The following is a 15065-nucleotide window of genomic DNA, read 5'->3' on the forward strand; positions in this document are numbered from 1 at the left end:
GTTCACTGCAGGACTATTCATTAATGAGGGAACTCATATCTGAAATAGAAACTTATGCAAACATTTTTAAAGTGAGACGGATGCACGTGTCCTGAAATGAAAAGATCGCCAATATGTTAAGTACAAAATGCAAGCAGGTATTTTGTGATTCCCTTTGTGTTTTTAATGCAATATAAATGTTTCTTGTGTATATATATGTATATACAATGTTTCTAGAAGGATGTACCAAAAATGATTTAACATAGGACTTCTGAAGAGTGGCATCAGGTGTCTGGGGATAAATGAAACATTTACACTTAATTTTATAGCTTTTTGCGTTTGAACCACTTAGAACATGTATGCACTAATTTCAAAATTTTAAAAGATTTATAGTTTTTTTTAATTACAAAGAAAACTAGGTAAGTGAGCAACGTCTGAGGGAAAGAACCGTGTATCTTAATGAGTTGATTGAAACCACCGCTTTTTATGAAAATGCAAACCTTCAAAATCCTAAGTTAAACCTCTCCACTCCTATCACTACCTCCTATTTTCCATTTCATTAGCTCAAGGGCTGCCGTGGAAAACCGCCAGCTTTCAATCCACTGACATGGCTAGATTCTCTGTCCCTCTATCCACCCCTCTTCTTCACTTTCCTTCATAGCAGTTTGGAATACTGGTTAATCACACCCACACCCTTAAAAATGTTTTCAGCATATACAGATGAAGTGAGATGATGTCTGAGATTTGCTTTGAGATAATTCAGCAGGGTAAAGGGGTAGAGAGGTTTTGATAAGTCTCATGTTGATGATTTTTTTCAAACAAGGTCTCGGGTACATGGTGGTTCTTTATACTAGTCTATTTCAGGGTATGTTTGAAATTTTCCCTAATATATTTTTTATATAAATGAATTATAAAACACTTTCATTTCCTGGTCCCTGTTTCCCATCATCCCCATCATGTGGAATAACTGCACATCTAGATGAACCCAACTATTTAACACCCCACATTTATTTCTTTTTTTTTTTTTTTTTTTTGCAGTACGCAGGCCCCTCACTGTTGTGGCCTCTCCCGTTGTGGAGCACAGGCTCCAGACGCGCAGGCTCAGCGGCCATGGCTCACAGGCCCAGCCGCTCTGTGGCATGTGGGATCCTCCCGGACCGGGGCACGAACCCGTGTCCCCTGCATCGGCAGGCGGACTCTCAACCACTGCGCCACCAGGGAAGCCCTACAAGGACTTTTTAAAAGCAGATAATTTCAAGCCTATGTAAATTCCTTCACAGAATAAAAATTAAGAGAAGCTTCCAAATTTGTTTTATAAAATCAATATAATTTTGATATCAAAACAAAAAAAACTGTCTCCCAGAAAACTACAAACCAACCTCACTTACCAATATTTAGGCAAAAATGCTAAATAAAACTCAAAGAGATCCAATATACAAGTTTATTCCATAAAAGTAAGATGGTTTAATATTAGAAAATGTGTCAATGCAATTTAACATATTAACACTTAGGAGAAAAATCATATAGTAATTTTTATAAATACTTTAAAAACATGAGCAAAATTCAACATCAATTCCTATTTTTAAAATATTAATAAAATAATAGATGGATAATTTCTTAATATGATAAAATATATCTACCCTAACCTGACAGTCAGCATCATTAAGGAGGGAACACTATTATTTATATTAAATTCAGGAAAAAGACAAAGATGTTCACTTTCACCCTATTAATTAATGTTGTCCCAAGATACTACCCAATGCAATTATAAAAGAGAAATAATTTGAAAGGATTTTTTAAAATTAGAAGGGAAAAGACAGAAGTATTATATGTAGAATATATAATGGTATAAATAAAAACTCAAACAACTGAAAAAATTATTACAAATAATAATAGCATGAAATATGGAAGGGAAAAAAAAACCCTTATAAGAGCAAAAAAAAGATAAAATATTAGCAATAAAGTTAACAAAAAATAAGCAAGATCTACATGAAGACTACTATAAAATGCCCCAGAGGTACACAACAGGAAATTTGAAGAAGTAGAACAGCTACCATGTCACTGAGTGGAAAGAATCAATGTCATTAAATGAAACATTTCCATAAATGAATCAAAATTCAGTGTGATATACACAAATGCCAAAATTTTTCTATACTAACTGATTACAAACATCATGTGGAAAAATAAAGTAAGCATATCTAGACACATTCTGAATACAAATCAAAAAAAATGAGGGAGGATTAATCCCATGAGATAAACATGTTATGAAGCTAACATAATCAAACTAGTGTGATACAGGACAATAAACAGCCAATGAAACCAAGTAGAAAGTCCAGAAACATGAGAATTTAGTATATGATAAAAGTAGTATAGCAAAACAATAAGGAAATGATGGGTTATTCACATAAATGGTGTTAGAACAGTTAGACAGCCTTCTGGAAAAAGACAAATTTGGATGCATCTCCCACATCTTATACCAGGATAAATTCCAAACGGATCAAAGACTTAATGTTAAAAAAATTAAATGCTAGAAGAAACCTTGGAGACTTCAAAATTATCTTTGGAGTTGGGGAAGACCTTTCTAAAAATAAAACAAGAAAAAAACATAAAAGTTTATTAAACCTTATTACATAAAATAAAGATTCCATATGGCAAAAACTACCACAAGCAAAGTCAAAGACAAATAAAAAACTGAGAAATAGTATCTGTTGCTCACATCCTGGATAGAGGCTAATTTTGCTAATTTTTTGTTTTTATTAAGGATCCTTAGTTTTTTGGGGGGGTTGTTTTTCGGTTTTTTTGGCCACGCCATGGAGCTTGCAGGATCTCACTTCCCCGACCAGGGATTGAACCTGGGCCACGGCAGTGAAAGCCCGGAACCCCAACCACTAGGAAACCAGGGGACTTCCTAATTTTGCTAATATATAAAGGGCTCATACAAATCAATAAGACCAATTACTAAATTTAAACATTGGCAAAGAATATGATCTGGAAGTTACAGAAAATGAATATGGCTTTTTAAAATTAAAAGCTTACAAAATGCAAAAAGGTATATAGAAATAAAAATTATAAATCACCCATTATCCTTCAACCCAGAGACAACTTTTGCCAATATTTTTTAAATGTGCGTATGTGTGGTTGAACAAAATTGGGCTCTGAATATAAATTTCTGTGACATTTTGTTTTTACTTAACATCTTGATGTTTATTTCCAATTTTATGAAATTGCTTTCTAAAACCTAAAAAACAAAAAAAGTTAAAAATGCTCAGCCATAAGCATAACTTATAACAAGTGAAAAATTAAGACTACTCTAATTTTCAGTCATCAGATTAGCAAAGATCAAAAAGTTTAGTCACACACTGTGCTGGCGATTACAGGGACCACGCGATCTCACAAACTGATGGAGTGTTAATTGCTACTTCCTCAAATGCAGTTTAGTAAGACCTATGAAAATTATGAAGGTATATCAGTCATGAGAAAGAAAGACATCCTGCCATTTGCAACGACATGGATGGACCCTGAAGACGTTACATTAAGAGAGATGAGTCAGGCAGAGAAAGAGAAGTACTGTTATGATATCACTTGTATATGGAATCAAAAAAAGCTAAACTTGTAAAAACAGAGAGTAAAATGGTAGTTACCAGAGGATGCGGGGTAGGAGGTTAAGACAGAAATTGTTTACGATACAAATTTGCAAGAAGTAGTAAGTAAGCTCTAGAGAGCTAATGCACAGTAGTGAATATAGATAACAATATTGTATTGTAATCATCAAACTTGCTAAGAGACTAGAAGTTAATGATTCCAACCACTAAAAAGAAAGGATCATTATGTAATGTGACAAAGGTACTAATTATTGCTGCAGTGGCAATCATATCACAGTTTATAAATGTTTCAAATTAACATGTTGCACACCTTAAATTTACACTATATGTCAAATATACTTCAATTTACAAAAAGAAAAAGAGGAAATGCTAAAAAAAATTATGGAGGTACATACATTTACTTAGCAATTTTATTTGGGGGATTTATCTTACAAATATACTTGAATACACAAAAAGTGACATTTGTTGCAATATTCTTTATAATAGAAAAAATAGTAAAATCAAAACATCCATCAACATCCATCCATAGAAAGGAGAAAGAATAGAGGGCAAGGAGGAGAGGAGAAAAGAAAGAAAGACACAAATGTGCTTATATGTGGATATGGAACAGCTTCCAAATGTATCATTAGGGCCAAAAAACAAGTTTAAAAAGCAGTGCCTTGGGCTTCCCTGGTGGCTCAGTGGTTGAGAGAGAGTCCGCCTGCCGATGCAGGAAACACGGGTTTGTGCCCCGGTCCGGGAGGATCCCACGTGCCGCGGAGCAGCTGGGCCCGTGAGCCATGGCCGCTGAGCCTGCACGTCCGGAGCCTGTGCTCCGCAACGGGAGAGGCCACAACAGTGAGAGGCCCGCGTACCGCAAAAAAATATATAAAAATAAATTTAAAAAATAAAAAGCAGTGCCTTTACTATACTATCATTTGTATTTAAAAGGGTTTTTTAAAAATACTTGAGCGTATGTTTGCTTTCCTATATAAATTCTCTCTGGAAGATTTTAATAAGAAATTAATAACATTATTTTCTTTCAAAGAAGTTAATTGTGTGGCTAGGAGACAGGAGGAGAAGGGAAAATTTTCGCTGTATACATCTTTATATCTTCTGAATTTTCAATGGTATAAACATATAATCTATTCAAGAAATGAATAAAAATAAAATCAGAGGTGTTTTGTGATATGTGTTACTAAATGTTGAGAATGAAGTCATGCTTACTGTATAAAGCACACCAGGCTTACTATAAAATGCTTACTATAGGGCTTCCCTGGTGGCGCAGTGATTGAGAGTCCGCCTGCCGATGCAGGGGACGCGGGGTTCGTGCCCCGGTCTGGGAGGATCCCACATGCCGCGAAGTGGCTGGTTCCGTGAGCCATGGCCGCTGAGCCTGCGCGTCTGGAGCCTGTGCTCCGCAACGGGTAAGGCCACAACAGTGAGAGGCCCGCGTACGGAAAAAAAAAAAAAAAAATGCTTACTATAAAGGCCACTGCCACTCGTGTGTTTCCCCATCTTTGGTCTGCTTCAGCCACAAGTGGCAAAAAAGACTTTTTTCTCAAGTTATCCAGAACTAGCATATGATATGTGACGGCCATTCTCAGAAGGCCAGGAGTATTCCCAATGTGTGTCAACTTGGGTTATGAGGGCATGTGTCTCTGGTCCAATAAATTTAAGAAATGCTGTATTAACCATAGCAAACAGGTTTATCACCACAGCTCTGCTCAGAGCCTTTAATTTGCCAAGATGCATTGAGAACCTCCATTTGGAAGTTTTAGAATGAGTTCCTATTTTGTGCGTTTTGAATGGGATTGTTTATCGCTAATGTATAAATCAATTTTGTTACTGACGTCCCTCCCTTTTGAGTTTTCTGATCTCTTATGCTTTCTTCATTATGCTTACATTTATAAAGTGGTTTAAGTCTGCTTTGTTGAATTGTTTTTTTTTAGATTTCCTTCCTTTTCTTAAACTAGAAATAAAATTTTTCATACTGAAGAATGTTCACTGAGATTTCTACGAAACAGAATGCCCGCCATCAAACCATCAGACACTGCAGGCACCCCCTGACGGTGCACCCTGAGGAAACCCAGGATGAGAAAGCACAGGCTACTGACCCCAATAGCTGCAGTGCATATCAAAGGAATGATTTCAGTGAGCCCAGATTCTTGCATCTTCCCATACATAGAAAAGTGCTAAATTCTTTAACTTGTGCTAAATTCCTTAACTTGAGATATCTGGTTTGCTTTAATTGATAGTAATCTTTTGATGTTCCCACTACCTGGTCTTTGTTACAAAAACTCCTATATCCTGGCTTCCCCCCACCCCCTTTACCTGTTCAGAGCAGTCTCTCAGAGTTATCTGAGATGCTGCATCCCGAGCTTAAGGCCTCAGTTTTGTCTGCCGAATAGAACGTAACTCTCAACTTTTAGGTTGTGCATTTTTTTCGGTCAACATGTATAAATCTAAAATGTAAAACATCTCTCTAATTGAGTCCTTTATTTTCTATACACGAAAAAACTGTTTCTAATTTACCATCACTATTGGTATGACAAGCCCTAGAAAGCTGCCTCTCTAAGTTCTAGTACATTAGTGATAAAGGAGCATCCCCCATACCATCTGCTGACTTTTTTAACGAAAGAATTTCTTTCACTCAGCCCTAGAGCAAGGGTAACGTTACCTACAGTCAACTTGAGAAGGCCAGAAAGAGGTGTAAAAAACTAGAGACTAAAAATCAACTGAAAACAAAATCTGAGGAACCAGTAATTACGAGAAGGCTCAGAGAAGAAAACTGGGTTGAATCTTTTAAAAAACTGAATTATTTAACAACAATAGTAGCAACAATGACAACAAAATAACCACAAGTGTGGGAAGTGCAAGGAATGGTAAGAATAACCTGTTCATCCTTGAGCAAACAACTACACTTTCCAAATTTTAACTTCATCATCTAAAAGTGAGAGGGATAATAATGCTGATCTCACAAGGGAGTCCAGAACAATAATTAAGATAATTTATACATGGTAAATGAATGATACAAGATGGCCATTTCGTTATTTTTTTATAAAGCCATATAAGGGTAGCAACTAATGTTGAATCACCAATCTCCAGAGCTTAATCTATAATAAATTCACCAAATAAAACTTATTCCTCCTTCTCTTCCTATCTGCAAAGAATTAGGTTAAATTCCTTCTGAAACAGAAGCACTATTTCTTTTTCTTATCAGGAAGAAGCAGAAGCTTGTCCTAAAGGTCCCATTTTCTGAACTTCAACGTCCATGGACTTGTAAGAAGGGAAAAATATAGGCAAAGAGCAAAATCAATAAAGACCTTGAAACTCTCAAGCGTGAAAGAGATCCTATAGATCACTTGAATCTATTCAGAGCAGGTCTGGACTTTAGATGGAGCCATTGCTCATGACCTGGAGTGGAAAGGGCCACCGTCCTGAGACAAAAAAGGGTGAACTGCCCTCCCCCATTTCATAACCAGTCTATAGGACAATGGATAAACATGGACACCTTGGGTGGAGTCCTCACTGGGCCAAAGATTTAGCTGCACTAGACAGCATTCCTCACATGTACCGTCCTTAAAAGCTACCAACAAATAATACGACTTTTTGTTGACACCATGAAAGCTGTCCAGGAAGGAACATGACTGTTTCAGGTGTGAAACATCTCATCTTTATTTGTGATTTGATCCCTCCTAAAGATTCTGTTATTTCTTTTAAGTACTTGATATCCAAAATGATGGCATGGTATTTTTTCACCTTAGCAAATGAATTTTGAATAACATACTGGATGCCGAGAAACCTGGTAGGCCAATTTTGTCAACCCCTTTTCCCATCTCATTATTCTTAATGTCTTAATGAAGACATTAAGTCAATAAATATCAAAACATAGCTATGGGCAGCTGGAAATAGGTGAGGGACTTCCCTGGCGGTACAGTGGTTAAGACTCCGGGCTTCCACTGCAGGGGGCACGGGTTCCATCTCTGGCCGGGGAACTAAGATCCCACATGCCTCACAGCATGGCCAAAAAAAAGCCATCACCTGTGAGAAAATATTTATGGAAGCAATTAGATTCTTCATCAAGCAGCTCCCCAAACCAAGTACTAGATAATTGGGGAAGTACATGTCACATGTCACGATTGTTTGTCACTGTTTTCTGGTAATATTGTGAGGTTTTACTTTCTTGTGAAATAGCCTGATTGCTAGAAAGCTAGTAAAAGCCTCATAACTCAAATTCTCAGGTATGGCTTTTCTAAAATGAGATTACCAATACTTATAAAAACATAATAATGTTCCTCATTTATAAATCTCCCCCCCAAAAATTACAGAAATGAAATTAAAGTTGTTTCACTTTTTTAAAATTATTATTATCAAAGTAATACCAGCATTTGGTCAAAAAAAAAAATCAAATGCTGAAAAGGTGTTTTGTGAAAACCATCAGTCTCCCTCCTCACCTCAATTTCCACTCCCCAGAAGCTATGTTTTTGTTGATTTCTGGCTTTAGTTTTGGGGTGGTTACTTTCATAGGTCCAAGTGCATGTACCCAATACATGTACACATACATACATTGCTTTATCCATCTGTAAACAATACCCATTGACTCATCACCGTAAAAGATGAGGACGGAAACGTCACTTCCATTGCCCTCAAATTCCCCCTCTCCTCCTCCCAAATTTTAAGAGTTATATTACTACTTGTATTCCTTATTCTTATTGCCTCAAAATTATTGAATGATTTTAAGTTGCAATTTCTTGTTCTACTATTATAGTTAATGGCTATCAACTCCACATGATACAAAAAGACTATATTAGCTCCCCTTGACTTCCAATGACTTCTCCCATTTTCTACTTTCTAACTTCTGAAAGCAACATGCTCCTTTTGCACTGCAATATGCTGTTCTGTAACTATAGTTCAGTCTTCTATGCTTTATCTATGAATTTATTTTAAATGTGGAAAACCAACAAGCAGCATTCCTAATGTTGTTATTAAAAGTATTATTGGACTTAGGACCAAAAAGAGCTTTCCGTTAAGTTCAGTGACACAGTCAATAGACCCAGATAAAAGGAGATTGTTTCCAACATAAAAATCAAATGCATTTTTCTTACACTTCATCATTGACTCAACAGCAGGCAAAGTTTAGTTTGGGTTTATAATTCTGCTCAATTGTCTTCCTTTATGTTGTTTAGATCATACACACCCCCAAAAAAGATAAGTATATACTTTACCATTTCCTCAAAGGAATTCAGATTTTTGACCATGTTACTATCAGTTAGATGTAATCCACTTTTTTTTCCCAGCTTTCTCAAAGCCCTTCATCCTCTTATTCCATTCTTGACAAATAGCTCCTAACCCTGACTCATATTCATCACTACTGGAAATTCCTTCACTGAATGTCCCACTGGAAATTCCTTCACTGAATGTCTCGGTTATATCCATCAACTGTTTCCTAGATCTCATGTCTAACTCTTTTTTTAATTGAAATATATTTGACATATTGTGTAAAGTGAATATGTAGCTGTTAACTTAATACATTTATATATTGTAATATGATTGCTATTGCAGTGATAATTAGCACCTCTATCATGTTACAGAATTATCCCTTTTATAGTGGTTGGAATCATTAAGTTCTAGTCTCTTTGCAAGATTAATGATTATGATACAGTACTGTTGTCTATGTTCACTATACTACGCATTAGATGGCTAGGATTTATTTACGACCCCTTATAAGTCTGTACCCTTAAACAACATCTCTTCAATCCCCCCAACCCCCAATCTCCTGGTAGCCACTATTTTACTCTTTTATTATTTCCTACCTTTCTTATTAGAATATATCCTCAAGTCACTTGCTCAGAAAGGTTACCATAAAAAAGTAAATTCTCTCAGTCCTTGAATGTTTGGAAAGGTTTTGGGGTTTGTTTGTTGTTTGTTTCTTGCCCTCACTCTTGATTGGTAGTTTGGTTAATTCTAGGTCTAAAATTATTTCCCTTAAGTACTTAGAAGAAATTTCATTATCTTTGAGCATTCATTGTTACTCATCAGGAATCAGAATGCAACATGTACCTCTGTCCTTTGTTGGTTTTTGTATTTTCTTTCTCTAGGTTTCAGGATCTTCTTCTTGTCCTTAGTGGCTCACAGCATTACACTTCATCTGGATGTAATTACAGTAACCATATAATGCCTAATTTTTTTTTTTTTCGGTATGCGGGCCTCTCACTGTTGTGGCCCCTCCCGTTACGGAGCACAGGCCCCGGACGCGCAGGTTCAGCGGCCCTGGCTCACGGGCCCAGCCGCTCCGCGGCATGTGGGATCTTCCTGGACCGAGGCACGAACCCGTGTCCCCTGCATCAGCAGGCGGACTCTCAACCACTGTGCCACCAGGGAAGCCCATGCCTAATATTTTTAATGTAATTTAAAGTCTAGAGGCTGGACAAAATGCTCCAGGAAGTTATTAAAGAGCTTGGATCCTTCTAGTTTCTTATGCAATCCACACTTATCATGTTTCTGAACCTCCTGTTCATGGCCACAAGGATGGCTGTGACACAGAGGTATCACCTCTACATTACGTGCAAAACTGGGTATATGGACACTCCTGCAAGGAAATCTGCAGAAGAAATTATTTTTCATTGTGTGTGCTTTTACTCTTAAGAAAAGCAGGGTACTTATAATGAGAAAGAGGGGAGAATGATCATGGCTTAGGCAGTTAGTCTCAAATGTTCCATTTGATGAAACTTATGTAAGACTAATTCAGGGCTTATCAATCAAAAGACCATGCCTTTCATCAGCACTCAGAAATTTTCTTCTATTTTTAAAAAATAATTGCTTCCTCTCCATTTTCTCTAATCTTGCTCCCTGAAATTCCTCAGTCAGATTCTAGACGTCCTGGATGAAACATCTGTCTCTTATCCTTTCTGTTCTCGTTTTTATCACTGATTCGTGCTCTGCATTCAGAGAAATTACCTTAACTTCTTATTTTTACTGAAGTCATATATTAACTGAATGTAATTTTAAATCATATTTTTAATTTCTAAAAGCTGCTTCTTGTTTTTATTTGTAATAGCATCCTTTTCTTCTTTTATGGATACAATATCTTCTCTGTCTTCTCTGAGGATATAAGTTTGAATTTTTAAGTGTCCTTTGATCTTTATTTCTTCAGGGGTCATTTACTTTGAAAGCTTACCTTGGCTTTCTCTTGCAAGCTATGGATTTTGCTATTTCTGATAATCCTTGATTACTAATTCATGAGGGAAAATGAAAGGCTGTTTTGCATAAAAAGTGTTATTCCCTAGTAAGACAGTCTCCTGAACAGAACGGTTGATGGAGAGCTCTGCTTTGTAACTGGGTCATCCATCCGGTTCACCAGGACTGGCTTCTGACAAGTGGCTTTTCTTTTCTTGTAAGTGTGGGAGTGAGGAATCTGACATTAGCCTGGAAATCTAAAATGTCACAATAAGAAGGACTCTAATCTATGTGCACACACCGGCACTAGAAGCCCTAGTTCTTCCTGGGAAATGTATTCAATTTCTCTAGAAATGAATTGTCCATATGGGGGCTGCCAATGGTTCTGTGTGCAGTGGTGGGGAAAAGTTGGAAGGGATCACTGAAGCAGCTATCTGGCACACAAAATTTTAATGATACCTCTGGTTTTGCACCATACCTCACCCTCACTCTCCAAAGCTAGGAACCCTAAATCCAGGGCCCTGGATGTGGCAAGCTGATGAGCTAACTCTGCACGTTCCCAGAGGTCAACCACGTGCCTATTCTGAGCATCCTCTACTCCACTTTGCCTATGATACATTTTCATTGATGGTCCACATCCAAGAAATGGGATGAATTCTCTAGTCTGCTGTTGGCCATCCCCACGCCTCTCCATCATTAAGATTTTTCTGCCAATGGAGTCTCAAAAGGGGAGGCAAACGCATCTGTTTGGTCTAATATTTAAAATCAGAAACTTTCTACAAACTTTTTTATTATGCAAGAACCTCTAAGCATATTTCAGCAGCTTAATCTTTGATGCCTACAATGTTTTATCATGGACCATCTTGTATGGCCCATATCTTAATTTTGGATCATAAAAATGCCCCCAAACTCGTTTTCTACAGGAAATTTCTAAAGAAATTTTTGAACTGGAACATTAACTCCATTGATAACAGGCTGATCTTGTTTTTGTTTTATTTTGTTTTCTTTTTTGTTTTGTTTTGTTTTCTCACCTGTTAACAGACCTGTTAATTCCTTTTTAATTAATTAATTTATTTTTGGCTGCTTTGGGTCTTCGTTGCTGCACGTGGGCTTTCTCTAGTTGCGGTGAGCGGGGTCTTCATTGCGGTGCGCGGGCTTCTCATTGCAGTGGCTTCTCTTGTTGCGGAGCACGGGCTCTAGAGCGCAGGCTCAGTAGTTGTAGCATGCGGGCTCAATAGTTGTGGCTCGCGGGCTCTAGAGTGCAGGCTCTGTAGTTGTGGCACAGGGGCTTAGTTGCCCCGCGGCATGTGGGATCTTCCCAGACCAGGGCTCGAACCCGTGTCCCCTGCATTGGCAGGTGGATTCTTAACCACTGCGCCAGGGAAGCCCTGTTAATTCCATTTTGTGACTCCTCTCTTTGGAAAGTTTATCAATCCTTTAAGTTGGTGAAACAGTGGCAGCTCCCAATTCCCTTTTCTCAGTAGTTTCATAGAAAATTTCCAGAAAGCTTAAATTCATGAAAGCTGATTGTTGGGCTAGAGATGAGAAGTTTTATCAGTAAGTTGTTAGTTAAGTGTTGTTTTCCTTAAAATAAAGAAAAACATCCATATGGGACCTCTTAGCATGTACTCTACCCAGCAATGTGCATGTCCCTCACCATTACCTTGGGAATTTTTTTCATAGGAGCTGAGAACAAACAGAGAAAAGATAAAAGTAGAACGCAGGCCATCCCAGCCGACTCTAACTTGCCCGCCAAGTATATAAGAAGGCATGGTGGCCGATTCCCTGAAGTCTTGTGCCTATCTCACCATGGAGACACTCTTCCAGCCATCAAGTAATGGGATTCTGTACAACAAACCTAGCTGAACACACAGATGGAGCTACTAGTGCCAGGAGAATGAGCAAGAGAAGGGGCAGTTTAAGAGAGAAGAGAAGGTGACATACTGGACACAGGGGTCACAGCGAGAGGAAAGAGGGTTACAGGTAGTAACTCTGCAGATGGGAAAGATGGGCTGGTGACTGGATAGTTATTTGGCTTGGAGACCACCTTCTACCTTTAACTAGCAGACAGGCGCAAAGCACGAGAGACTATCTTGAGTGGGATGAGTGTAACATGCAGTGAGTGAGTTTTCCCAGAATTATGTTTTCACCCACCAGGTGGCTGGGGGGTGGGGGGTTACTCGAATACTAAACCAATTACTTTAAAATGTAAGCTGCTTTTTCACACATTCGATTTGCAAATTTAGAAATTCATCCCTATCTTATCTCATCTGGGATTTCAAAAATTCCTCGCAGTGCATACATCTGCACAGAAACCAATTCCAATCGCTGGACTAGAAACTGGAGCAAAGTTGTCTCCAGGCAGGGCTCAGGACCAGTGAGAGGCAAAGGACAAGAGGCTGAGAAGTGGTGGGAATAGATGAGACGGACTCTCAGAAGGCACTGCCGGTATCAGAAATGGGGATGAATTATAATGAGACTGACTTTGAAAGAGAAATTCAGATGCTTGAAAAGCCCAAGGTAGATCCATAGTGCACTTTTTTCTCTCTCCCTGAGCAAACCCCTCTGTTCTCACTATTCAATAAGAGCTTCAAAAAGCCAATGGCTTCTAAATTTGTGTCGTCCCATATCTCACTCTGGAACCCCAAGCCCTCTGTATCCCCAGAGTCCTTTCTCCTATCTCCTTTTTGGAGGCAGATTTTTGCTAAATAATAACTCTGTCTCTAACTATCCTGTCTTGCGAGTGAAAGCTCTCTCCGTTTGAAGAACTATTATGGGCTGGCATTTACATCTGAGACTAAAAATAACCCTCACCAGACTGCCTATAAGATGGGGTTTTCTGAGAACCTGCAGGCCTTGAGAATGCAAATCAGAAAAGGATCCGATTGCCACCAACACTTCTTGAGAAAACTGCCATTTGCATCTGCACACCGGGTCCCGGATGTCTGCAAATAAATCAGTGGCTCGTTCAAACCAGAACCCAGGCACTGATTGAAAGCTCACGTGGAGGTGGATTTGGAAGAAGGAGTGAAAAGGACACAACTCTGGAAATTGGGATGAATGAGCCCAAGTCACTGTTGGAAGAGAAGGGGGCAGCACATTCCTCAGTGTCTAACCCTAACCTGACTTTGAACTGTATCGACAATGTTCCTTTAGTTCAATGGGTGTCATTTGCAACTGCTAGCCCTCCCTCCCTCCCACCCACCCCCAAAACACCTTCCTATACTTTCATTAACTACATCCTTTTAAAGGATGTCATCATTGCCAGGGACACATTTTCAGGCCTGGAATAGACCGAAGTGATTTTACTGAAAACGTGTCAATAAACAGTGATAATAGTAGCCCACCATGGCACAAAGTAGAAACAAAGTCCAGGGGGGACCTTCAAGATGGCTGGGATGAAGTGAGAGAGTAGCACCGACATATATACACTACCAAACGTAAGGTAGATAGCTAGTGGGAAGCAGCCGCATAGCACAAGGAGATCAGCTCGTGCTTTGTGACCGCCTGGAGGGGTGGGATAGGGAGGGTGGGAGGGAGACGAAAGAGGGAGGGGATATGAGGATATATGTATACGTAGAGCTGATTCACTTTGTTATACAGCAGAAACTAACACACCATTGTAAAGCAATTATACTCCAATAAAGATGTTAAAAAAAAAAAAAAGCAAGTCCAGTTTTATCTTCCTTAGGAAACAGATTTTCCTGAAATCACTTCTATCCACACACCTGAAGGTAGGAATCCCATTAACTCTTTATCTGGCCCCTAAATACCATATCATATCAAAATACCAGTTACAAAATTAAAAACCTGTTTTCTTTAAGATTCTATGCTTCCAAGTTCTGACCTGGCTTTCCCTAATGGACTGTGACCTCTGGTCTGCAGCTTCAACTTGTACTAAACCTTCCCCACTTAGGAATTCCACAAAATTTGTCTGTTTTAGTCTAGAATAGGCTGCAGAACCCATGGTCCTACTGTCCTTGTTTCTAGGGAACACACTGATGTCTTTAGGGGTGAAGGGGCATCACATCTGCAGCTTCCTCTCACACAGTTCAGAAAAAAAGTAATATGTATACAGTTGGCGTTTTGTATCCGTCGGTTCCACAGTCTTGAATTCAACCAACAACAGATCAAAAATATTGAAAAAGGAAAAAAAAATTGCAGAATGTTCCAAAAAGCAAAACTTGAATTTGCCAGCTCCTGGCAACTATCAACTATTTACAAAGCATTTACTTAGGTATTATAAATAATCTAGACATGATTTAACATACAAGGGAGGATGTGGAAGGTTGTATGCACATACTACATCATTTTATAAAAGGGACC

This window comes from Monodon monoceros, unplaced genomic scaffold (genome assembly GCF_005190385.1).
Source record: "Monodon monoceros isolate NGI ecotype Baffin Bay Population unplaced genomic scaffold, NGI_Narwhal_1 Super_Scaffold_2, whole genome shotgun sequence".
NCBI classification, from domain to species: Eukaryota; Metazoa; Chordata; class Mammalia; order Artiodactyla; family Monodontidae; genus Monodon; species Monodon monoceros.